This window comes from Hyla sarda, chromosome 1 (genome assembly GCF_029499605.1).
Source record: "Hyla sarda isolate aHylSar1 chromosome 1, aHylSar1.hap1, whole genome shotgun sequence".
Taxonomy (NCBI): domain Eukaryota; kingdom Metazoa; phylum Chordata; class Amphibia; order Anura; family Hylidae; genus Hyla; species Hyla sarda.
In genome coordinates this window covers 306,949,753-306,974,557 of record NC_079189.1, presented here as the reverse complement: position 1 = coordinate 306,974,557, position 24,805 = coordinate 306,949,753, and the positions used below count along the sequence as shown (strand labels likewise).

The 24,805-nt window shown below is 43.7% G+C and overlaps 1 protein-coding gene across 1 annotated transcript in view; it reads right to left on the bottom strand.

Moving 5' to 3' along the window:
• Positions 1-24,805, bottom strand: part of YJEFN3 (YjeF N-terminal domain containing 3) — a 358,474-nt gene that overhangs the window by 207,068 nt on the left and 126,601 nt on the right. The window lies entirely within an intron of this gene.

Genomic DNA, 24,805 nt, shown 5'->3' with positions numbered 1-24,805 from the left:
TTGAAGCAGAGTTTGTACCAGAGCACATTTTCTCAGATTGTGGCTTCAATGGAGGAGAATCTGGAACTTTAACTGATCCAAACCTGTATAATCTATCTTGGATATGCTTTCATTGGTTTTACTTATAGCTATGCATACAGTATATGTACTTGCTCTAAGAAAGCCTATGCTCCAGTGTCCATGTTGGTCCTAAAGATCCCCCATACCGAGTAAATTCACCTTTTTTTCCTTTTAATTATTACCTCAGCCATTTCAGGTCTGGCATGTTTGTTGTTAATTCTGCTTGTTATTTATTTATTTACCGTATTTATCGGGGTATACCACGCACCGGCCTATAACACGCACCCTCATTTTACCAAGGATATTTGGGTAAAAAAAAGTTTTTTACCCAAATATCCATGGTAAAATGAGGGTGCGTGTGTGCGCGTGTATACCCCGATATACCCCCAGGAAAGGCAGGGGGAGAGAGGCCGTCGCTGCCCGCTTCTCTCCCCCTGCCTTTCCTGGGGTCTAGAGCGCTGCTGCCGGCCCTTCTCTCCCCCTGGCTATCGGCGCCGCTGCCCGTTCTGTCCCCCTGACTATCGGTGCCGGCGCCGATAGCCAGGGGGACAGAAGCGGCGCCGACAGCCAGGGGGAGAGAAGGGGCAGCGGCACCCATTGCCGGCGCCGCTGCCCCGTTGCCTCCCCCCATCACCGGTGGCATAATTACCTGAGTCGGGTCCGCGCTGCTCCAGGCCTCCGTCGTGCGTCCCCAGCATCGTTGCTATGCACGGCGCGGCGCTCTGACGTCATGCGCCGCGCCGTTCAGCGCATAGCAATGACGCCGGGGACGCACGACGGAGGCCTGGAGCAGCGCGGACCCGACTCAGGTAATTATGCCACCGGGGATGGGGGGAGGCAACGGGGCAGCGGCGCCGGCAATGGGTGCCGCTGCCCCTTCTCTCCCCCTGGCTGTCGGCGCCGCTTCTCTCTCCCTGGCTATCGGCGCCGGCACCCATAGTCAGGGGTACAGAACGGGCAGCGGCGCCGATAACCAGGGGGTGAAAAGGGCCGACAGCAGCGCTCTAGACCCCAGGAAAGGCAGGGGGAGAGAAGCGGGCAGCGACGGCCTCTCTCCCCCTGCCTTTCTTGGGGGTGTATCGGCGTATAACACGCACACAGAGTTTAGGCTAAAAATTTTAGCCTACGCCGATAAATACGGTAGCTTATTGTACTTTATATTTTCTGAGTACTTCCAAACCATCTGAAGAGTGTGTTTACATAACTTCTTTGTCATATTGCTAATACTTTTTAAGTTTCATATGCATTAGAGACTCTGTTATTACTTAACTTGTATTATGTTAAAATTTTATAATATCATATAAAAAAAAAAAGACAGAAATCTAAATATTGCCAAGACCATTTGGTAACTGGGGGGAGTTTACAAGTCAAAACAAATATTGACTTGGAGGTTTTTCCATTGTGTAACACTGACAAGAATTTAGAGGCAGAATAGGACAATAAAATAATGTTCCTTCATAAACAGAGTCAAAATAATTGTGATTGCCAATGAGAGACTGGTAAAAGAAAAACAAAAATGTTAATAGAAAGAATGATCATACTTATGAGGCATAGTTTGGTGACACACCTTTTGCCGAGTCGGGTTGCATGCTGATGACGCATGGCGTGATACTTGTATCTAGTATCAGAATTACAAATGCGGCTGCATCCCCCACCCCCATTCACCCATACCCAGCAGGAGTGAGGTGGCATGGGTGCCGCCTCACGAATGCGTGACTGATCGGTCAGAACGACCAGTCAATCACGAACCTGCTGGGCGGTGATCGGGACGGCAATCAGAGCGGAGATCGGCGCCGGCGGGGGTCTACTACCTTGCCCTGGTCCGGCGGGGGTCCCATGAGGATCGGTGGCGACAACCGGAGCAGCAGGATCGGTCCCTGTGGCAGGATACAGCGGCGGCAAGATACAGCAGGAGGTGAATCCTGTTCACCTCCTACTGTTGCTTAGCAACAACACGCGGCATGCAAAGCCTAAGGGCATGCTGGGAGTTGTAGTTTGGCAACAGCTGGCATTACAACTACAACTCCCAGCATGCCCTTTGGTAGTCTCTGCATGCTGGGGGTTGTAGTTTTGCAACAGCTGGAGGCACATTTTTTCTATGAAAAAGTGTGCATTCACTGTTGCATAACTACAACTCCAGGCATGCACAGACTACCAAAGGGCATGCTGGGAGTTGTAGCAGTGTGCCTCCAGCTGTTGCAAAACTACAACTCTCAGCATGCCCTTCGACTGTCAATGCATGCTGATTGTTGCAGTTTTGCAACAGCTGGAGACATATTGGTTGTGAAACAGAGTTTGTTACCTAACTCAGTGTTTTGCAACCAGTGTGCCTCCAGCTGTTGCAAAGATACAAATCCCAGCATGCACTGAGAGACTGTACATGCTGGGAGCTGTAGTTTTACAACAGCTGGAGGCACACTGGTTGCGAAACACTGAGTTAAGTAACAAACACTCAGTGCTTCACAACCAATGTGCCTCCAGCTGTTGCATAACTACAACTCCCAGCATGTATGGTCTCTCAGTGCATGCTGGGAGTTGTAGTTTTGCAACCGCTGGAGGTTTGCCCCCCCCCCCCCCCCCCATGTGAACAGTGTGTACAGGGTACATTCACACGGGCGGGTTTACAGCGAGTTCTGCTGCAAGTTTGAGATGCAGCAAATTTTCCACCACAGCTCAAACTCCCAGCTCAAACTCACTGTAAACCCGACCGTGTGAATGTATCCTAAAAACACTACACTCTACTACACCTACACAAAATAAAAAAGTAAAACACTACATATACACATACCCCTACACAGTCGTCGTCATCCCCCCCCCCCAATAAAAATACAGTCTTGTACGGCACTGTTTCCAAAACAGAGCCTCCAGCTGTTGAAAAACAACAACTCCCAGTATTGCCTGACAGCCACTGACTGTCCAGGCATGCTGGGAGTTTTGCAACAGATGGAGACACCCTGTTTGGGAAACACTGCCGTAGGGTATTTTTGTGGCGGATTCAAATCCCCAATCTAGGCCTCAAATGCGCATGGCGCTCTCTCACTTCGGAGCCCTATCGTATTTCAAGGAAACTGTTTAGGGCCACATATGGAGTATCACCGTTCTAGGGAGAAATTGCAGTACAAATTTTGGGGGGCTTTTTCTCCTTTTACCCCTTATGAAAAGGTAAAGTTGGGGTCTACACCAGCATGTTAGTGTAAAAAAAATAATTTTTACACTAACATGCTGGTGTTGCCCCATACTTTTAATTTTCACAAGCGGTAAAAAATTGTAACGCAATTTCTCCTGAATACATAAATACCCCATATGTGGGCGTAAAATATTCTGCGGACGCACAACAAGGCTCAGGAGTGAGAGCGCACTATGGACATTTGAGGTCTAAACTGGTGATTTGCACAGGGGAGGCTGATTTTACAGCGGTTCTGACATAAACGCAAAACAATAAATACCCAAATGTGACCACATTTTGGAAACTACACCCCTCACGGAATGTAACAAGGGGTATAGTGAGCCTTAACACCCCACATTTTTCATATTCACAAGGGAGAATAGGAAAAAAGACCCCCCAAATTTGTAGCCCCATTTCTTCTGAGTAAGAACATACCCCATATTTGGATGTAAAGTGCTCTGCCAAACTACAATGCTCAGAAGAGAAGGAATGCCCTTGGGATTTTAGAGAGAGAATGGGGGAGATTTATCAAAACCTGTGCAAAGGAAAAGTTCTCCAGTTGCCCATAGCATCTAATCAGATCGCTTCTTTCATTATGCAGAGGCCTTGTTAAAAATGAAACCAGTGATCTGATTGGTTGCTATGGGCAACTTGGCAACTTTTCCTCTGGACAGATTTTGATAAATCTCCCCCAATGTGTCTGAAATTGAAGGCCATGTGTATTTACAAAGCCCCCTTATTGCCAGAACAGTGGACCCCCCCACATGTGACCCCATTTTGGAAACTACACCCTCATCTCATATAATGTAATGAGGGGTACAGTGAGTATTTACACCCCACAGGTGTCTGACAGATTTTTGGAACAGTGGTCCGTGAAAATGAAAAATTTATTTTTTCATTTGCACAGCCCACTGTTCCAAAGATCTGTCAAATGCCAGTGGGGTGTAAATGTTCACTGCACCCCTTATTAAATTCTGTGAGGGGTGTAGTTTCCAAAATGGGGTCACATGTGGGGGGGTCCACTGTTCAGGCACCACGGGGGGCATTGTAAACGCACATGGCACCCGACTTCTATTCCAACAAAATTCTCTCACCTAACACCCAATTTCGCTCCTTCTCTTCTGAGCATTGTAGTTCACCCGCAGAGCACTTTAGATCCACATATGGGGTATTTTCATATTCAGAAGAAATGGGGTTACACATTTTGGGAGGCTTTTTCTCCAATTACCCCTTGTGAAAATGAAAAATTTGGGGTAACATCAGCATTTTAGTGAAAAAAACAAAAAATTTTATTTTCCTGTCCAAATTTAGCGGAAATTTGTCAAACACCTGTGAGGTGTTGAGGCTCATTGTACCCCTTGTTACATTCCTTGAGGGGTATAGTTTCCAAAATAGTATGACATGTTGTTGTTTTTTTTGCTGTTCTGGCACCATAGGGGCTTCCTAAATGTGACATGCCCCCCAAAAACCATTTCAGAAAAACTTACTCTCCAAAATGTCATTGTCGCTCCTTCCCTTCTGAGCCTTGTAGTGCACCCACAGAGCACTTGACATCCACCTATGAGGTATTTCCTTACTCGGGAGAAATCGGGTTACAAATTTTAATTTTGTGGGGCTTTTTCTCCTTTTACCCCTTGTAAAATTTCAAAAACTGGGTCTACAAGAACATGAGAGTGTAAAAAATGAAGATTTTGAATTTTCTCCTTCATTTTGCTGCTATTCCTTTGAAACACCTAAAGGGTTAACACACTTTCTGAATGTCATTTTGAAAACTTTGGGGGGTGCAGTTTTTATAATGGGATAATTTATGGGGTATTTCTAATATGAAGACCCCTCAAATCCACTTCAAAACTGAACTGGTCCCTGAAAAAATTCAGATTTAGAAAATTTTTGGAAAAATTGGAAAATTGCTGCTGAACTTTGAAGCCCTCTGATGTCTTCCAAAACATGTCAACTTTATGATGCAAAAATAAAGTAGACATATTGTATTTGTGAATCAATATATAATTTATTTGGAATATCCATTTTCCGTACAAGCAGAGAGTTTCAAAGTTAGAAAAATGCAAAATGTTCAAAATTTTTATGAAATTTGGGGATTTTTAACCAAGAAAGGATGCTAGTAACGACGAAAATTTACCACTGTGTTAAAGTAGAATATGTCACGAAAAAACTATCTTGGTATCAGAACAATCGGTAAAAGCATCCCAGAGTTATTATTGCATAAAGTGATAGTGGTCAGTATTGCAAAAAAAAGGCTGCGTCCTTGAGGTGAAAAAGGGCTCAGTCCTTAAGGGGTTAAAGGAAAACTGTCAGCCTGTTCAACCACACTATACACAATACACTGGGTTATAGTGTGGGTGAACAGGAGCCCAAAGAGGGGTCACTTACTCAAATATGTCCAGTAGGTCCTGAGATGTCTCCCAGAAGATCCTCTGCTGAATTCAGTGAATCGCGCACAGGGGGTGGGGCTCCGCCCACTCAATTTATATATTCATTGTCTGTGACTCCAGTCACAGACAATGAATATGTAAATTGAGCCAGAAAAGCCCCCTGTGTACAATTCACTGAATTCAGCAGAGAATCTTTTGGGGGACATATCTTAGGACCTGCTGGATATATTTAAGTAAGTGACCCCTCTTTGGACTTGTTCACCCACACCATTGTATTGGGATTTAGTGTGAGTGAACCGGCTGACAGTTTTCCTTTAACCTCTTCAGGACATAGGGCGTATGGATACGCCCTGCATCCCGAGTCCTTAAGGACCGAGGGCGTATCCATACGCCCGTGGGAATTCCGGCCCCCACCGCTAGCCGGTTGGGGACCGGAGCCGGATGCCTGCTGAAATCGTTCAGCAGGCATCCCGGCATATCGCCCAGGGGGGTCATTATGCCCCCCCCCCCCATGTCGGCGATCGCCGCAGATCGCTGGACAATTCAGTCCAGCGATCTGCGGCGATTCCGGGTCAATCGGGTCTCCAGTGACCCGATGACCCGGAATTACTGGCTGTTCGGGGCCGTCTCTCACGGCCCCAAACAGCCAGAGCCTGTGCCACCTCACGATCGCCCTGATTCGTCGGCCGGATTACCGGCCGACCAATCAGGGCGCCTGCTGCGGGTGTCACTCCCGCACCCGCTCCGCCCCTCTTCTGGAGGACGTGAGCGGGTGCGGGACGTGCACCCCGGGTGCTGGGGACCCCGATCCCCGGCGTTAATGTTGGGATCGGGGCCCCAGGAGCAGCGGCGGCGGGACTGACCTGCAGCGTCTGGATCGTTGGAGGTGAGTGACAGCCTCCTGCTGTTGCTTAGCAACAGCTCCCAGCATGCAAAAAGGGCATGCTGGGAGCTGTAGTTATGCAACAGCAGGAGGCAGACCACCACAACTCCCAGCATTCCCTTATGGGCATGCTGGGATTTATGGTTTTGCAACAGCTGGAGGCACATTCTTTCTATGGAAAAGTGTACCTTCAGCTGTTGTATAACTACAACTCCCAGCTTGCACAAACAGCTAAAGTGCATTCTGGGAGTTGTAGTGGTGCATCTGCTGGTTGCATAACTACAACTCCCAGCATGCCCGTTGGCTGTCGGTGACTGCTGAGAGTTATAGTTTTGCAACAGCTGAAGGCACACTGGTTGTGAAACTCAGAGTTTTTTTTTTACCTAACTCAGTGTTTCACGACCGGTGTGCCTCCAGCTGTTGCAAACTACAACTCTCAGCAGTCACCGTACACCATGCACCGTACATGCTGGGAGTTGTAGTTTTGCAACAGCTGGAGGCACACTGGTTAGGTCACAAACTCAGTGATACATAACCAGTGTGCCTACAGTTGTTGCAAAACTGCAACTCTCAGCAGTCACCGACAGCCAACGGGCATGCTGGGAGTTGTAGTTATGCAACAGCTGGATGTCCCCCCCAATGTGAACGTACAGGGTACACTCACATGGGCGGAGGATTACAGTAAGTATCTGGCTGCAAATTTGAGCTGCCGCAAACTTTCTGCTGCAGCTCAAATTGCCAGCGAGAAGCTACTGTGAACCCCCGCCCGTGCGACTGTACCCTAAAAAAACTACACTACACTAACACAAAAAATAAAATAAAAAGTAAAAAAAACACTACGTATACACATACCCCTACACAGCCCCCCTCCCCTCCCCAATAAAAATGAAAAACAGCTGGTACGCCACTGTTTCCAGAACGGAGCCTCCAGCTGTTGCAAAACAACTCCCAGTATTGTCGGACAGCCATTGACTGTCCAGGCATGCTGGGAGTTTTGCAATAGCTGGAGGCACCCTGTTTGGGAATCACTGGCGTAGAATACCCCTATGTCCACCCCTATGCAAGTCCCTAATTTAGGCCTCAAATGCGCATGGCGCTCTCACTTTGGAGCCCTGTCGTATTTCAAGGCAACAGTTTAGGGTCACATATGGGGTATCGCCGTACTCGGGAGAAATTGTGTTACAAATTTTGGGGGGTATTTTCTGCTTTTACCCTTTTTAAAAATGTAAAATTTTGGGGAAAACAAGCATTTTAGGTAAAAAATATATATTTTTTTTACATATGCAAAAGTCGTGAAACACCTGTGAGGTATAAAGGTTCACTTAACCCCTTGTTAAGTTCCCCGAGGGGTCTAGTTTCCAAAATGGTATGCCATGTGGGTTTTTTTTTGCTGTCCTGGCACCATAGGGGCTTCCTAAATGCGGCATGCCCCCAGAGCAAAATTTGCTTTCAAAAAGCCAAATGTGACTCGTTCTCTTCCGAGACCTGTAGTGCGCCAGCAGAGCACTTTTCACCCCCATATGGGGTGTTTTCTGAATTGGGAGAAATTGGGCTTCAAATTTTTAGGGGTATTTTCTGCTATTACCCTTTTTAAAAATAAAAAATTTTTGGGAAAACAAGCATTTTAGGTAAAATTTTTTTTTTTTTTTACATTTGCAAAAGTCGTGAAACACCTGTGGGGTATTAAGGTTCACTTTATCCCTTGTTACATTCCCCGAGGGGTCTAGTTTCCAAAATGGTATGCCATGTGGTTTTTTTTTGCTGTTCTGGCACCATAAGGGCTTCCTAAATGTAACATGCCCCCCAAAAACCATTTCAGAAAAACGTACTCTCCAAAATCCCCTTGTCGCTCCTTCGCTTCTGAGCCCTCTACTGTGCCCGCCGAACACTTTACATAGACATATGAGGTATGTGCTTACTCGAGAGAAATTGGGCTACAAAAACAAGTAAAAATTTTGTCCTTTTACCCCTTGTAAAAATTAAAAAATTTGGTCTACAAGAACATGTAAGTGTAAAAAATTAAGATTGTGAATTTTCTCCTTCACTTTGCTGCTATTCCTGTGAAACACCTAAAGGGTTAAAACGCTGACTGAATGTCATTTTGAATACTTTGGGGGGTGTAGTTTTTATAATGGGGTCATTTATGGGGTATTTCTAATATGAAGACCCTTCAAATCCACTTCAAACCTGAACTGGTCCCTGAAAAATACTGAGTTTGAAAATTTTGTGAAAAATCGGAAAATTGCTGCTGACCGTTGAAGCCCTCTGGTGTCTTCCAAAAGTAAAAACACGTCAATTTTATGATGCAAACATAAAGTAGACATATTGTGACAGCCTCCTGCTGTTGCTTAGCAACAGCTCCCAGCATGCAAAAAGGGCATGCTGGAAGCTGTAGTTATGCAACAGCAGAAGGCAGACCACCACAACTCCCAGCATTCCCTTATGGGCATGCTGGGACTTATGGTTTTGCAACAGCTGGAGGCACATTTTTTCTATGGAAAAGTGTACCTTCAGCTGTTGTATAACTACAACTCCCAGCTTGCACAAACAGCTAAAGTGCATGCTGGGAGTTGTAGTGGTGCATCTGCTGGTTGCATAACTACAACTCCCAGCATGCCCATTGGCTGTCGGTGACTGCTGAGAGTGGTAGTTTTGCAACAGCTGAAGGCACACTGGTTGTGAAACTCAGTTTTTTTTTACCTAACTCAGTGTTTCACGACCGGTGTGCCTCCAGCTGTTGCAAACTACAACTCCCATTAGTCACCTTACACCATGCACCGTACATTCTGGGAGTTGTAGTTTTGCAACAGCTGAAGGCACACTGGTTTTTAAACACTGAGTAAGGTCACAAACTCAGTGATACATAACCAGTGTGCCTACAGCTGTTGCAAAACTAAAACTCTCAGCATGTACAGTCTGTCAGCGCATACTGGGAGTTGAATTTTTGCAACAGCTGGATGTTCCCCCCCATGTGAATGTACAGGGTACACTCACATGGGCGGAGGTTTACAGTAAGTATCGGGCTGCAAGTTTGAGCTGCGGCAAATTTTCTGCCGCAGCTCAAACTGCCAGCGAGAAACTACTGTGAACCCCCGCCCGTGCGACTGTACCCTAAAAACACTACACTACACTAACACAAAAATAAAATAAAAAGTAAAAAACACCACTACATATACACATACCCCTACACAGCCCCCCTCCCCTCCCCAATAAAAATGAAAAACGTCTGGTACGCCACTGTTTCTAAAACGGAGCCTCCAGCTGTTGCAAAACAACTACTCCCAGTATTACCAGAGAGCCACTGACTGTCCAGGCATGCTGGGTGTTTTACAACAGCTGGAGGCACCCTGTTTGGGAGTCACTGGCGTAGAATTCCCCTATGTCCACCCCTATGCAATCTCTAATTTAGGCCTCAAATGCGCATGGCGCTCTCACTTTGGAGCCCTGTCGTATTTCAAGGCAACAGTTTAGGGACACATATGGGGTATCGCCGTACTCAGGAGAAATTGTGTTACATATTTTGGGGGGTATTTTCTGCTTTTACCCTTTTTAAAAATGTAAAATTTTTGGGAAAAGAAGAAAAAAAAAATGTTTTTTAATTTTGCAAAAGTCGTGAAACGCCTATGGGTTATTAAGGTTCACTTAACCCCTTGTTAAGTTCCCCGAGGGGTCTAGTTTCCAAAATAGTATGCCATGTGATTTTTTTTTTTTTGCTGTTTTGGCACCATAGGGGCTTCCTAAATGCGGCATGCCCCCAAAGCAAAATTTGCTTTCAAAAAGCCAAATGTGACTCCTTCTCTTCTGAGACCTGTAGTGCGCCAGCAGAGCACTTTTCACCCCTATATGGGGTGCTTTCTGAATCGGGAGAAATTGGGCTTCAAATTCTGGAGGGTATTTTCTGCTTTAACCCTTTGTAAAAATGTAAATTTTTTGGGAAACCAAGCACTTTAGGTAAAAAAAAATTTTTTTTTACATATGCAAAACTTGTGAAACCCCTGTGGGGTATTAAGGTTCACTTTACCCCTTGTTACGTTCCCCGAAGGGTCTAGTTTCCAAAATGGTTGCCATGTGGTTTTTTTTTTTTTGCTGTCCTGGCACCATAGGGGCTTCCTAAATGCGGCATGCCCCCAGAGCAAAATTTCCTTAAAAAAAGCCAAATGTGACTCCTTCTCTTCTGAGACCTGTAGTGCGCCAGCAGAGCACTTTTCACCCCCATATGGGGTGTTTTCTGAATCAGGAGAAATTGGGCTTCAAATTTTGGGGGGTATTTTCTGCTATTACCCTTTTTAAAAATATAAAACTTTTGGGAAACCAAGCATTTTAGGTAAAAATTTTATTATTTTACATAATTTTTTTTTTACATATGCAAAAGTCGTGAATCATCTGTGGGGTATTAAGGTTTACTTTACCCCTTATTATGTTCCCTGAGGGGTCTAGTTTCCAAAATGGTATGCCATGTTTTTTTTTTGCTGTTCTGGCACTATAGGGGCTTCCTAAAGGTGACATGCCCCCCAAAAACCATTTGTCGCTCCTTCCCTTCTGAGCCCTCTACTGCGCCCGCCGAACAATTAACATAGACATATGAGGTATGTGCTTACTCGAAAGAAATTTGGTTTCAAATACAAATAAAAATTTTCTCCTTTTTACCCCTTGCAAAAATTAAAAAATTGGGTCTACAAGAACATGCGAGTGTAAAAAATGAAGATTGTGAATTTTCTCATTCACTTTGCTGCTATTCCTGTTAAACCCCTAAAGGGTTAAAACGCTTACTGAATGTCATTTTGAATACTTTGGGGGGTGCAGTTTTTATAATGGGGTCATTTGTGGGGTATTTCTAATATGAAGACCTTTCAAAACCTGAACTGGTCCCTGAAAAAAAGCGAGTTTCAAAATGTTGTGAAAAATTGGAAAATTGCTGCGGAACTTTGAAGCCCTCTGGTGTCTTCCAAAAGTAAAAACACATCAATTTTATGATGCAAACATAAAGTAGACATATTGGAAATGTGAATAAAAAAATTATTTGGAATATCCATTTTCCTTACAAGCAGAGAGCTTCTAAGTTAGAAAAATGCAAAATTTTCAAATTTTTCATCAAATTTGGGGATTTTTCACCAAGAACGGATGCAAGTTACCACAAAATGTTACCACTATGTTAAAGTAGAATATGTCACAAAAAAACAATCTCGGAATCAGAATGATAACTAAAAGCATTCCAGAGTTATTAATGTTTAAAGTGACAGTGGTCAGATTTGCAAAAAATGGCCTTAAAGGGGAACTCCGGTGAAAATCTTTTTTCTTTTAAATCAACTGATGGCAGAAAGTTAAACATATTTGTAAATTACTTCTATTAAAAAATCTTTATCCTTCCTGTACTTATTAGCTGCTGAATACTACAGAGGAAATACTTTTCCTTTTGGAATGCTCTCTGATGACATCACGAGCACAGTTCTCTCTGCTGATGTTATTATAATAATAACAACGCTTTATTTATTGTTGTCCTTAGTGGGATTTGAACCCAAGTCCCCAGCACTGCAAGGCAGCAGTGCTAACCACTGAGCCCCCATGGTGCCCTTAGCATACATCTGCTATGCATGGTTGCTAAAATGGACATAGATGTCAGCAGAGAGCCCTGTGCTCGTGATGTCATCAGTGTTCCAAAAAGAAAGGAATTTCCTCTGTAGTATTCAGCAGCTAATAAGTACTAATAAGATTTTTTTAATAGAAGTAATTTACAAATATGTTTAACTTTCTGCCACCAGTTGATTTAAAAGAAAAAAGATTAAGTTGATTAAGGTGAAAAAGGGCTCAGTCCTTAAGGGGTTAAAGATACAGAATAAAAGATGAGGTCACAATATTACTGCACAGTTTTTTTTGCAGTTTTCTGAAAACTGTGGCAAACTCATAATAAAACTATTACAAGTGGATTCACAATACTTTATCAGATACAGTATTAGGGTTTTACTTTGCCTGCCACTGATTGCCTTATTTGTTTTCAAACATTTTCTTGAATGCATTTGATCTCCATTTACCTATTTGTGTTATTTACATTATTAGTTATGACACATATTACACTCTACATTTTCATCATAACATAATACTGGAATAACATCCAGCAATATAGCATTTCCAGACCACTGACAGGTTAGACAGGAATGTTGTGTCTACAGAGACATTTGCCAGTTAGTGCGTCTGCTTTTTCAGTTATTTTTCAACAGAGAAAATTTTAAATAACTTTTGAATATGGTAACAAAACCTTAAGGATATAACAGTAAACAGATGAAAATATGGATATGTTTTGGTATGCCTTTTTGACTGATGCTTTATTGTAGCTGCCAATGGTGTCTTGTTTCCTGTCCTCCTAAAAAGTTAACAAAGTATTTTTTCAGGCAGAGTTAGATAAAAGGTCACTGTGAGTCACAGAGGTACAAAATTGCTATGTACATAGCTATTATTGGTATAGGAATATTATTTATTATATATATATGCTAATCATCTTTTTTTTTTTTTTTTTTTTTTTTAGATAAAATGTTACAGTAGATAAAATGCTACAGTATAACCAATCTGTGCAGCAAATAAAAATAGAAATTGTTCAGAAATTGTTGTAATTTGGTTCTACAGTATCATTGATCACGATCAGAGTTCTCTGGCTGCAAGCCGAGACACACTATTGAAGGGAACGTTGCATCACATGATCACGTGTCACTTAAGTTACTTAGTAGAGATGAGCGAACTTACAGTAAATTCGATTCCTCACAAACTTCTCAGCTCGGCAGTTGATGACTTTTCCTGCATAAATTAGTTCAGCTTTCGGGTGCTCCGGTGGGCTGGAAAAGGTGGATACAGTTCTAGGAGACTCTTTCCTAGGAATGTATCCACCTTTTCCAGCCCACCGGAGCACCTGAAGGCTGAACTAATTTACGCAGGAAAAGTCATCAACTGCTGAGCCGAGAAGTTTGTGACGAATCGAATTTACTGTAAGTTCGCTCATCTCTATTACTTAGTATTATGACTTTTCTCCACCCCATCAGCAACTGTTAATGGATCACACAAAGTGTTCTAGATTTCCTATTGCAAATGCAACAGAATTATGGCACAACTTGTGCAAACAACTCTTACATGGCTTGAGCCATGTAACTATGCAATTTAGACACTTTGTAGGCACTTTTTTGACATTCTCAAAAAGCAGTGTGGCTTAAGATAAGAAAGAGAGTGTTGTTTAAGAAATGACAATGTAAACTCAAAATGCTCAAAAATTCAGGGATTAAAATCCTGCCACAGTTCAATTCCAATTTCTTTGGTCTAGCCAGCACCTTCAAAGGAGATCCAGTGATTTTACATGACATAGTGTGGGATTAGAATGAAATAAAATATAGAATAAATAAGTAAATATAAAAGGAAGCACTATATTTTTATAACATACTTTGGTGGACTATATTCTGAAGCTGTCAATTCTCTAAAGTTTGCATTCTCTAAAGTTTTTACAAGCAGGAGCAGTTCCAGTAAAGACATCACCTGTGGACTGCCATAAAGCACACTACTATTTTACTGAGGAACGTCTCATCAGAAGAATAAAATAATAGGTGATTGCTAGAGATGTGATTTATTATTTTCCTATTTTCGCTTTGTATTGTTTTAGTGAACATTGCATTGTCAGTTTTCTCTATATGGTTTATAATTCCACAATGCTTTACAATATATTGCATTGTGCTTTAATTACTCAATACATTGTATCTGTTGATAAGGCTATTAAAGTTTTGTTACCACTAGTGTTGTAGATTCCATTATTACGGGAGCTAGCACAGTTATGATGAATCCATTGTGTAATGGGAGCTAAAAGATCCTAATAACTCCCATCGACTTATAATGAGTAAATAAGAACAAGGAACGGACTTTACAGTAGTGTGAACAGTCTTATTATTGTTTAATGTTTACTAGAATTTTAACTTTTTGTATTAAACTTTTCTTTTTAACAAAGCCTCTCAATTGTAATTCTATGGATTCATCTGAATCAACTCAATCTAACAAAATAAAAATTAAAATTTAGAACATATTTGCCCACAGGACACAATTACTATTAATTCCTTACTATGTGGAAAAAAAACCAGGTGCTGAATAAGCACATACATTTTCTCCATTTGTATACATTTACCATGTATCTTGCTACTGGATAAACTAGACATGAGTCAGAATCATGTGATGGGAAGGAATTTTCTTTTTCTGAGCTACAGCTCAGATGCCAAATGCTCGAATCACAAATTCCAGTACCATTCATTCTTAGTTAAGCAAAGTAAAAAACAACATGATCTGTGACACTGTAATGTCTACAGCAGGCATAACAGTTCAACAAGTCGTAACTATTAAGGTCAAGTGTAATATGAGGAGAAAATTCCACACAATCTGCAGAGGCAATGACTATGTGACTAGGTTTTAAACATGAACCTTAATGCCCCTTTAGAAGTAAATTATTTAGTGGGAAAAAAATGAATTCCTCAGGGTATGGTAGAGTGCAATACTGGACTAGATGCACAATACAAAATCTCCCAGCTGGCATCCCGTGATGACTGCATCTGCTCCCTGAAACCTCAGGTGTGTGGAGAGTTTCATATCACTCATATTGTGCCAAGAATGGTTGCTTCACTATTTCAGTAAACAGAGTGACTTATATTATTGAATTCTTTAGGTAAGTGATATAGTCAGAATAAAAAAGTAGAGCTGTAAAAATTAGAATGAGATGTCATACAGAACATATTCTTCCTACAAGGGATGTAAAAGGCCTTAAAACAAAATGGCCGACATTTATCAATGAGTTTACACCTTTTTTTCTCAGTACAAAAGGCGCTATTTTGGTGCACTGTATCTTATTTTGCGCCTTTTGGTGGTAGAATATTTTAGTCATTCCAGATGTTTTGGAGTAGCAGTACACGCTTTTCAATTCAGCGTATGCCGTGGACTGATATTTATGTCTTAAACTACACCATCCCAGACCTGGCATAACTTTTTGGTGTATGTGAAGAGAGAAATTTCAGAAAATGTGACCTGCACAAAATTTATCAAATGCTCTGTGACCATTTAATAAATTTGGTTCTCCTACAGCACACAAACAAAAGGTGTAAAAAAATACTTACACCTACAATGATAAATGTGGGCCAGTATGTTTGCAGTAAGCCAGTCCAATAGGAAACTAGTGGGTTTCTTGTCTGGAAATTAGTGATAAGCGACAGGGGCCATATTCGAATTTGCAATATTTTGCGAATATGTTGACAAATATTCATCCTATGTTCCAAAAATTCGCATATGCGCTGTTTTTTTTCCACATGCGAAAAGTCGTAATAAAATTCACATAGTGCACATGCACGATTATATCTTTCACTTAAAAGAAGGGAGGGATCAGTGTCCTCTGACTGGAAGTGCCGATATTTGTGAACATTTGCATATTCACATATATATTCGCATATTCGGAAAAAGAATACAAATATTCGTCATTACGAATATATATCATTATATTTTAAATGTTCGCGAAGTTGCGTAGTGCAGATATTCACGGTAAAAATTAGCATTTCGATTATTCACGCTCAACACTACTGGAAATGTTTGGTAGAGGCTGCCAGTATATCCATGTAACTGATCTTTGTGCTCCTTCTACTGCATTCTTATATAGTCTGTCTGTGCTGGATACATACTGAGATCTCCATGTCACTTTGAATGTCTAACATTTTTATAGCTGCATCATTTCATTTACTGACAGCTCAGAATTCCCAACAGTTCCTACTGGTTCAGTGTCTGTCAATCATTACTTGGATAAAGCTAAATTTGTAATAGGCTTTCTTAAAGGAAAACAGTCACCCGTTCACCCGCACTATAACCTGATACATCGAGTTATAGTGCGGGTGAAGAGGAGACTGATGCGGGGTGTCAGACTGCTATACCTACCTGCAGTCCAGAGCCTCAATCCCCCCGAAGGTCCCCCTCTTCCAGTGCTGACTTGCGCTTTGAGGCAGGCCCGCCAGCTGGAGGAGCGCTCGTGCCTACTGAGCACTCAGGTGACCTGCGTCCAAGACCTCGCATCAGTCTCTTTGTTCACCCGTACTATAACCCGGTGTATCGGGTTGATTCACTAATCACTGTTAATAACCACAGTGAGGTCATAACTAGGGATGAGCGAATCGAATCTGACAAATCCTAATTCATTACGAATTTCAGGAAAAATTAGCTTCGCAACTTATACGAATATCACCGCGATTCCATCGCACAAATCACTTCATTAAACTCCATTTATTGCGGTACAGGCTCCAGGCCATATAGGATGGCGGCTCCACATGTCAGGACATGGGGCAAGGAAATCTGGGAAGGCGGCAAGCTGGGTAGGCGGGATGACCCGGAATCACATGCAGCATGCAGCCTATCAGCGTCCAGCAACCCCTGTGATGTCACAGCCCTATATAATCGGCAGCCATCTTGAGGCATTGGAGAGAGAGGGACAGAGAGCAGTTTGTGTTGCACAGAAAAGCATTTCTAATGCAGCGATTCACCTCAAGCCCAAATCCAGCCTAAAAGCACTGATAGGGAAGGGTGAGAGATTGAGAGAGAAATTGCAATTTTGGGTGTACTACACAGCAAATGTGTGCTGCAGCGCTGATGTGTACAACAACTGAAAAGCTAATAGTAGCCAGACAGTTAGGGTGAGCAGAGCACTAAAACCCATAATCACCTACTATTAGTGCCCAATACTGGTTGAGTAGTGAAGCGTATTGTCCTCTATTAAGTGTAACCTGTGCGTACATAGCTGATGTTTGATTTTGTTCCTGTTAAATTCTTAAAGGGGGTTCTCCGGTGGTCAACGTGTTTTTCCATTTTTGACTTACCCTATTTGTTTTGTTTCATTTCTATTCTTGTTGTTTAGGCAACTCTATTTCCGTTCTTTGTTGTCTTTTTATCCCCCACTTTGTTTTCCTATCTTTGCTTCCATTTCCTGTTTCTTGCTGTGCTGAAAACTACAAATCCCAGCATGCCACATGCCTTGCTGGTTTGGGGCGGCTCCTTTTTTTTGTTCCGCCCTTTACCCACCCTACTATTTTTCCGGGTCAGCTCCCTTATACACAGCACACTAATATTATCAGCCTTGGTTGGGATACACTGTCATACACACACAAAAGGGACTACAACTCCCAGCATGTGTCATTCAGGAGTCTTCAGCCTGTGGTACAACACCAGAATGCTGCCTCTGTAGTCTCCTGGGGGTTGTAGTTCACCACACCTCTATAGGGCGTACACCAGTGTTTCCCAACCAGGGTGCCTCCAGGTGTTGCAAAACTACTACTACCAGCATGCCCAGACAGCCAAAAGCTGTCTGGGCATGCTGGAAGTTGTAGTTTTGATACAGCTGAAGACACCCTGGTTAGGAAACAATGCACTTTGTTTGTAATATACTGAATAGGCTAGGCCAGTGTTTCCCAATCAGTGTACCTCCAGCTGTTGCAAAACTACAACTCCCAGCATGCTCAAATGCTGTCAGGGAATGCTGGGAGTTGTAGTTTTACAACAGCTGGAGGCACACTGGTTTGGAAACACTGGTGTAACATGATGTGTATGCTGAATAGGCTAGGACAGTGTTTCCCAACCAGTGTGCCTCCAGCTGTTGCAAAACTACAACTCCCAGCATGCCCAAAGTCTGTCCAGGCATGCTGGGAGTTGTAGTTTTAAGACAGCTGGAGATCTATTTCCCTGCAGTCTATACATCCCCAGCCCATGCACATTGTTATCCTCCCCTTCACATAACACTTCCTCCCCTTCACACACATCTTCTCTGTCTTCTTTCAGTGCAGACCTGCGTCCTCACAAGACAGAGCAGGGGGAAGGGAGATGAGGAGCTGTGTAGGAGCTTCTTGCTCTCATGCACACCTGTGACCACCTGGAGGGGGAGATGAGGGGGCGTGGCCTATCTCTGTCATGCAGTTTTGAAAGAACAGAGAAAACAAAAAACATGACATCTTGTCTACAGCCTACTCCTAACCTGTGGACAACAGTCAGAGATCCAACACAGAACTACAGAACTTCCTGGCCCACAAACAGATAAGAAAAAAAGACACATGCTACACAAATATATAATACATGTCAATTGCAAAAAACATGAACATTAAAAGAAGATGCAATATAGGCAAAAATCTTAACCACAGGAGTACCCCTTTAAGGGCCTAGTTACTGTGAAAGGCCAGCCAAAAGTACACACCTGCTGGTGTTTTAGACAAATACTGTTTTAAGTGTAGTGGAGCGTATTGTATTCCCCTCATAAGTGCATACCACGTACTTACATCTACGTGGTGTACAATTTTGTTCCTGTTATAGTCCTAAGAGCCTAGTTACTGTGAAAGGCCAGCCAAAAGTACACACCTGCTGGTGTTGTAGACAGCATAGTGGAGCGTATTGTCCTCCCCTCATATACGCACTAATTATGTCAGGCAGAGAAGTGTCAGGACATGCACAGAAGAATGGCAGAGGCCTAAATTCATCAGGTGCAGGCAGAGGTCGCAGCAGACTAGGGGAGAGTGGCAGCAGGAGTCGCAGCGAGAGGCCTGAGCTCCTGATATCAGCTAGCGGTCGTCTCTCGACCAGCAACCCATCTGCCGTCATCGATTGGTTAACTCGGTCATCCACTTCATCACAAGTGACATCTGATACCCCCAGTCAACAGTCGGTGGGTTCCTCAGACACAACCCTCAGTTGTCATGGCCCGGGAACAATCCCTGTCCTCCCATTGCCTCTGTCCTATGCTGTTCCCTCCCCCACAGAAGTATCGTATGCTGTGGGTCCAGCTCCACTATTTAGTGAGGATGATCTAGTAGAGGACAGTCAGAAGCTACTGCCCAGTCAAGAAGTGAAGGAGACATCTGCCGCTTCCTCCGCTCGGCGGGCAAGTAGTGATGAGGAGAGTGGTGTGGGAGGTGGTGTTGTGAGCATTCAGGATCCTGAAGCAGACACTGTTGAGGAACATGAGGAGGACATCAGTGACGTGCAGACACAAATGGAAGATGATGAAGCCGATCGCACTTGCGAGACGGGTGCAGAAGGGGCTTCATCATCATCAGAATAAGAGGGTTGCAGGTTGCCAGTGAGACAGCAGCTGAGCCAGCAGGGTGGTAGCATGGTTGGCAGTCAGCATGGTGGCAGAAGTGGAAAGTCTGGAGCCAAACATGCCCGGGGTAGACCATATGCTTCGCAGCTGCCTATCTTCCCGGGAGGTAGTGGAACAGGAGTTTCTGGAGACAGAGGCAATAGCAGTCAATCAGTGTGGACTGTTGGTGGGAAAATTAGCTACTCTGCATAGTGGCATAGTGGTTTTTCATCAAGCATCCGGCACCACGGCCCTGCTTCAACATATGCAGCGTCACCATAAAGCGGCCTGGGAGAACCGTGGCTCCGATGTTGTGGTCCAGCCTGCTGCATCACCTAGTGGTGTCGAAATTGATTAAAATGATTCTGATGACTGATCAATATAGTAATACTTATATGCCATTGCTAATGCTGCAGAAATATATTTGCTACCTACCCTTAACCTATATATCAGCTTGCTATTTTCTTGTAACTAAGATGAAGACCTTGAGATGAGGCCAAGAGAAGCAAGATAAAGAAGGAGTTAGAAGTTTAGAGACAAATTATCTGAAGAAAGAGACTATGCAGAAGGATGAATACACACAGAATTTTCTGGTAGAATAGGGAGAGGGCAACAATAAGTGAAATAAATGAATGCTTAATATGCTAATATATACAGATACAATACTCAAATAACCAATCAAAATATAGCATGATGATTTTGACATGATAACAAACCTCCCCTTTTGTCAAATGTAAAAACCAATGTACTTCAGGACAGCTCCTTACCTTCCTGCTGAGAAGCAGCGCCGATGTGTGGAGCTGTTACTTCGGTCAGAAACAATACATGTCTTCTACGGCCCATTGGGTAAATGTAGTTCCTTCACAGCCCCAACAGTAACTTGGACAGGTCACGCCGCTTCCATCTCCACGCTCTCAGGCCATTAGTCCTGTGACAGTGTGTGACTCTGCCTCCTCATCCTCCACCGTGTCCTCAGCCTCCACTGCACAGACAAGTCTCAGTGCCCCTCCAGCATACCATTTGTGCAGGGCAAGGCGGTGTAATGCTGTTCTTCACATGATTTGCCTTGGCAAAGGGATTCACACAGGGGAGGAACTGTTAAAAGTCATTCATCAAAAAATCGAATCATGGCTTACTCCACGAAAACTGGAAATGGGTACCATGGTGACAGACAGCGCTGCAACAAGGAAGGCTGAGCCATGCACCCTGCATGGCCCATGTGTTCAATCTGGTTGTCAAGCGGTTCCTGAAGTGTTTGCCCCATCTGCAAGATATCCTAACAATGGGAAGGAAACTTTGCATGCACTTCAGCCACTCTCGTACACCGCAAAGCACACCCTCCTTGAGCTGCAGCGTCAGAACGGTATCCCCCAACATAGTCTGATTTGCGACGTTTCCACACAATGGAATTCCACCCTCCATATGTTGGACCGACTATACGAACAGAGAAAAGCCATCACCGATTTCTTGATAGGGGAACTCCCCTTGTGGAACTTCAATGTCAATCAGTGGCAGCTCATACGTGACACCTGCCATTTGCTAGGGCCCTTTGAGGAAGCCACATTATTAGTCAGTTTCCAGGATTACAGGAACGACGATGCCTACATCTCACGGTCACATAAGCCCTGTGGGGGCTGAACTGGAAGAGGAGGGGAAGAGGGACACTGGAGCACAGTTTAGGTTTCGCGAAATGGCAAGTTTTTATAGTCATTTGACAGGAGAGGAAGAGGAGCTAGAGTGTTATGAGGAAGATGAGACGGAGGACCAAGACACACACTGGCAGTATGCAGTGGAGATGGAGGCAGGGAGTCCCTTTGAGTCACTTGTACAAATGGCACGATGCATGCTCACTTGCTTGCGTAGTGACTGCTGAATTGTCACCATTCGGCAACAGGATGACTTCTGGCTCTCCACCTTATTGGACCCTCGCTACCGGCACAAAATGGGGGCCTTTTGTTACACCCACTGAGAGGGAGGGCAAACTGACCTACTACAGAGACATCCTATGCAGTCAGTTGGCCGATGCCTATCTGTGCCATCATCCATCCTCTCGCAGGTCTGGCTCGGGTGGGGGGCCCTCTGCTTCCACTACCATGGTTGCTTGGGGGGGGGGGGGGTAGGTGACAGGAGCATTACCAGCTCCATCAGCAGCAGCCTGAGTCTACAGTTGCTGATGAGTAGCTTTCTTAACCCGCATAGTGAAGCAACTCATCAGCAGCAGATAGACCTGGAGCAGGACTACCACATGTGGTGGCATAACTTGACATGACCCTGCCAACACACTCTGAATATCCGCTGGACTTCTGGGCAGCCAAACTTGATTTGTGGCTGCAACTAGCACAGTTTCCCCTGAAAAGCTGTCCTGCCCGGCCAGTAGTGTGCCATCATAGCAGGTGTTTAGTGCGGCGGGGCCATAGTAACCGCAAAGAGAACTTGTCTCACCACGAAAAATGTGGAGAGACTGACCTTTGTGAAGATGAATCAGGCATGGATCAGCCAGAATTTCCACCCACCAATGCCTGATGCATCAGAGTAGATTGACTATGGTGCCACACCAACATTTCACAAATATGGATAGTGCAAAACATATTTAAAGTGCTGCTCTCCAGTTACAGAAATTCCTCCGCATCAGACCACAAGTAAGTATTGAGGACATGCATTAGCTAAAACGTAACTTTTCTTAGGATAAAAAATATGAACCCTAATTTTTTTTATATCTAAGAAAAGGAAAAGTGTGCAAAAAACTCCACGTGCCACCTACACCACCAAGTATTGATGTGATGCAAAGACCTCTAAAAGGTGGAAGGGAACAAAGTATGGTCGATTGTATCCGGTGGGGGTAAAAACTTCCCCTGTAAGGCCCTTCTCTCGCATTATTAATTCCCTTCTTGGCAAGTGTTACTAGCCCTAAAAAGGGCGGCCCCACCCAGGTACCTCTCCCTCTTTCCACCTACAAACACTGCAATTTCCCAGGGTTTTTAGGTGGAAATAGGGAGAGTTTCCTGTGTGGGGCCACTCTTCCTTTTCAAGGAAAGTGTTACTCGCCTTAAGAAGGGTGGCCCCACACGGGATCCTCTCCCTTTTTCCACCTAAAAACCCTGGGAAATTGCAGTGTTGGTAGGTGGGAAGAGGGAGAGGTTCCTGTGTGGGGCTGCCCTTTTTAGGGCAAGAAACACTTGCTAAGAAAGGAATTAATAGTGCGAGAGTGGGGCCTTACAAGTTTTTACCACCACTGGTTAAAATGGACCATACATTGCTCCCTTCCACCTTTTAGAGGTCTTTGCATCACATTAATACTTGATAGTGTAGGTGGAACATGGTGTTTTTTTGCACACCTTTCCTTTTGTTAAATAAAAAAAAATGTGCACATATATTTTATCCTAAGAATATTCAAAGTTAAGTTTTACGTAATGCATATCCCCAATACTTACTTGTGCACACTAACACTTTTACAAAAGAGACTGTTTCTTATGCCTACCTGCCTCAGCTACTATTCTAAACCTGCCACCTGCCTGATGCCACACATCTGATGCCAAGTTTTCCTTTTTTTCCCCCCACCTTCATCACTGGGTAGAGGTATTTCCACCCACCGCCCCACTCTGTCACAGGGTCTCTTCCAGGACTCCTAATGTTGCTGCTGCCACCTCCAGATTGTCTCATACTGCCACCATATGTTCTCCTCCTGCTGATGCCAGCTCCAGGCTGTCTCATTCTGCCACCATATGTTCTCATCATGCTTATGCCAGCTCCAGGCTGTCTCATTCTGCCACCATATGTTCTCCTCATGCTGATGCCAGCTCAAGGCTGTCTCATACTGCCACCATATGTTCTCCTCATACTGATGCCAGCTCCAGGCACTCTCATTCTGCCACCATATGTTCTCCTCATGCTGATGCCAGCTCCAAGCTGTCTCATTCTGCCACCATATGTTCCCCTCATGCTGATGCCAGCTCCAGGCTGTCTCATTCTGCCACCTTATGGTCTACTCATGCTGCTGCCAACTCCAAGCTGTGTCAGTCAGCCTCTAAATGGTCTCCTCCTGCTGCCACCTCCAGGCTGTGTCACTGTGCCTTCATGTGGTCTCCTCATGCTGCTGGCACATTAAATAAAACTTTTTACGTTCATCTATTTGAAATCTTCAATTTAAATGAGAAAAAATATTTTTAATCTTTTCAATTGTGAGGACCTATGGTCTTGTCAGGCTGTTGCCACCTCCAGGCTGGGTCATTCAGCCACTATATGGTCTCCTCATGCTGCCGCCAACTCCAGGTTGTGTCATTCAGCCACTATATGGTCTCCTCATGCTGCCACCACCTCCAGGCTCTGTCATTCAGCCACTATATGGTCTCCTCATATTGATGCCACCTCCAGGCTCTGTCATTGTGCCACTCTGCGACAGTGATTCTAATAGCGAGGCCTCAAATCTGCACGTCAATAGCAGTATTATTTCACTAACACAGAACACTCCCTATGCGTGTTAGGGCAAGGCAAAGTGTTCTACACCCCTATTGAGGCTCTCTGTGGGCCAGAATTAGCCATTTTTAATAGTGATTCCCCACAAAGAAATTTGGACCGAACCAGATTTTTTCAGAGAATTGGGCAGATCGGCCGAATCAAATTTTTAAAAAATTTGCTCACCTCTAGTTAGAACCCTGTATTATAATACAAGTAGAATTCACACAACAATGCATCAGTCCACAGACAATAAACACACAGTGATATCATATGACAGAGTTAATAAGCATTATGATATATTTAATGGATAATAATATAGTAAAACATTAATGCACACAGTGATGTCACAGGGACTCTGAAACTCCCAGAGGTATGTGGAAGAGTGAAAGTTGGGCATCCTCAGGTAACTGCAGTCTGCTTATGCTCTTATATAAACCCCTTTTCAATCCTAGTTCATAGGGAAGATAACTACTCTTTGTTAGAACATTCCATAATGGATCAACATGTTTCTATGCTTTGGAAAATGGGGTAAGAGTTCCCTATTGATAAATGTGTTGGTAATTTCAAGATTAAACTTTTATAAAAAAATAAATACTTAAAGAAGCACTCTGACATTTTCTTCGCATTTAGTGTAACAGGCACTTAATATAGCCTAATGTTGAGTCTCTTCTGTATGCATTGTATATACCTGTTTCAATTGAAGTGTCCTTTAGGGGTTGTCTGCCATCTACATTCCTTACTTC